Source organism: Petaurus breviceps, unplaced genomic scaffold (genome assembly GCF_028583685.1).
Source record: "Petaurus breviceps papuanus isolate PSGF00001 unplaced genomic scaffold, PetGlider_PUasm1.0 178, whole genome shotgun sequence".
NCBI classification, from domain to species: Eukaryota; Metazoa; Chordata; class Mammalia; order Diprotodontia; family Petauridae; genus Petaurus; species Petaurus breviceps.
The window spans coordinates 32,694,029-32,696,848 of record NW_027185777.1 but is presented as its reverse complement, the minus strand read 5'-3'; positions in this window follow the sequence as shown (position 1 = coordinate 32,696,848).

The window sequence follows — 2,820 nt, the reverse complement described above, 5'->3', positions numbered from 1 at the left end:
TTGACTCATTCTCTTTCACTTTCCTGCTCTTCTCCTCCATTGTAACAGTTTTCTCTTGCCTCTTTACTATGAGATAATTTGCCCTATTCTATCTCTCCCTTTCTCCTCCCAATATATTCCTTTCTCACCTCTTAATTTTATTTTTAGATATCATCGCTTCCTATTCAACTCATCTTGTGCCCTCTATCTATTTATACATGTATACACATATAGACACACTCATGTATTAGTACAGATATATACCTCCTCATATATATATCCATGTGTATATATACATATACATACATATATACATATATATAAACACACACACACACACACATATATATATATATATATATATATTCCCTTCAACTATCTTCATAAAGAGAAGTCTCATGAGTTACCATGATTGTTTTTTCATGTAGGCATGTAAATGGTTGAACTTTAATCAGTTCCTTGTGATTTATTTTTCCTGTTTACCTTCTCATGTTTCTCTTGCTTCTTGTATTTCAAACTCAAATTTTCTGTTCAGCTCTGGTTTTTCATCAAGAATGCTTGAAAGTCCTCTATTTAATTGAATGACCATATTTTTCTCTAAAACATTATACTCAGTTTTGCTGCATAGGTAATTCTTGGTTTTAATTCAAGTTCCTTTGCCTTCTGGAATATCATATTCCAAGCCCTGCCATCCCTTAATGTAGAAGCTTCTAGATCTTGTGTTATCTGATAGTGTTTCCACAATACTCAAATTGTTTCTTCCTGGCTGCTTGTAATTTTTTCTCCTTGACCTGGGACCTCTGGAATTTTGCTGTGATATTCTTATGAGTTTTCTTTTTGGGATCTTTTTTCAAGAGGCCATTAGTGAATTCTTTCAATTTCTGTTTTGACCTCTTGTTCTAGAATATCAGGGCAATTTTCCTTGAAAATTTCTTGATGGATGATTTCTAGGCTCTTTTTTTTTGGACCATGGCTTTCAGATAGTCTAATAAATTTTTAATTATCTCTCCTGCATCTATTTTCCAGGTCAGTGGTTTTTCCAATGAGATATTTCACATTGCTTTTTTTTTTCATTTGTTTGGATCTGTTATAGTATCTTGATTTATCATAAAGTCATTAGCTTCCATTTGTTCCAATCTAATTTTGAAGGAAGTAGAATTTTTGAAAATCTTTTTTCCATCTGGCCAGTTTGGCTTTTTAAAGAATTCTTCTACTCATTTGGCTTTTTGGGCCACTTTTGCCATTTGCATTAGTCTATTTTAAGGTGTTATTTCTTCAGTCAGTCTGTTGACTCACTTTTCATGATTTCTTGCATCATTCTCATTTCTCTTCCTAATTTTTCCTCCACTTCTCTTACTTGATTTTCAAAATAATTCTTGAGATCTCCATGGCCTGTAACCAGTTCATATTTTTCTTGGAAGCTTTCGATGCAAGAGTTTTATCTTTGCTGTCTTCTATTTCCATGTTTTCATCCTTTTTGTCCCCAGAAAAGGATTCTAGGTTCTGATTGTGCTTCCTCTGATTGCTCATCTTGCGAGTCAATTACTTGACTTTTGAGCTCTTTGCCACAGTAGAACTATGCTTCTAGAGTGCAGAGAGCTGTGTCCCAAATTGATGGATTTTTCACAGCTGTGTCAGAGCTGCTGTCAGAACTATGAGGAGGGAACCCTCTCTACTGCCACCACAAGCTCTGGAACCCTGGCCATAAATCTCAAGACCACAACCCAAGACTGAGACCCAGATCCAAGCAGGTCAAAGCAAGATCAATTACCCTTTCATTGGTCACTCCCCCCCACCCCCATGATCTGTAGTCCAGGAGCTCATGAGGCAGCCACCCACCACCTCTTTCCCCGGGGACAGGGACTGGACCATACTCTCTCTCATTCAGTTCCAACAGAGGTCCCCACTCACCTTTTACTTTCTCCTTGGCATTTATGTGTTGGGAAGTCTGGAAATCACCACCGCTGCTGGTGATTCACTCTCCTGAAGTCTGCTTCAGCTTGTCAGGGCCAGCCCTGTCTCAGCCCAGGCCACTCATGAGGGCTGGGCTCAGCTCCCAGTCTTATGTGATAGACTCTTCCTGTTGGCCTGCCAGGCTGCTTCAGCAGAAGTTTTGTTTCTCTCTGTCATTTTGTGGGATCTGTAGTTCTAAAATTTGTTTAGAGTAATTTTTTTAAAACAGATATTGGAGCTGGTTGGAGTGGGAGCTCAGATAATTTCTTTTTTCACTCAGTCATCTTGACTCTATGTCCCCCCGCCCAATTTTTTTAATGGCAAAGAGGCAATCTCCCAGTCTCCTGGCAGATGGGTAACTTGTAATGACAGGTTATAATTTTTTCCCCAACAGTTCCACAATTTCACTCTTGAGTTCTCTCAAAATTCTTGGGTGAGTGCCATCAGTCTTGGTGATTTATTTATATCTAGATGGTCAATTATGCAATTTACAGGAAGTAAAGTATAGGATATAAGGGGTAATGGATCAAATTGAAACCTAAGGTGGGAAATTATGTTCAATATATTGATTGTTCAAATTAAATATGCAGAGATTTATTACCTTCAGTCAATAAGGTAAAATGAAGAAATTTTTAAACTTAGAATCAGGATCAAATCCTGTCTTCAACAAGTATCAAGCTTTGTTCTTCAACAAGTATCAAGTTTTGTGATCATTGGCAAATTAGTCTTTCAGCTTTGATTTGTTCATATGTTAAATAGGGATACTAATACATGTGCTTGACTCACAGGATTGTTGTGAGTCTCACACAACAGAGCCCTGTGGTATTACCACTGTTTGGATTCAGATTAAAAACAATTATCCAGTGAAGGAAACTAGTGATTAGAGAG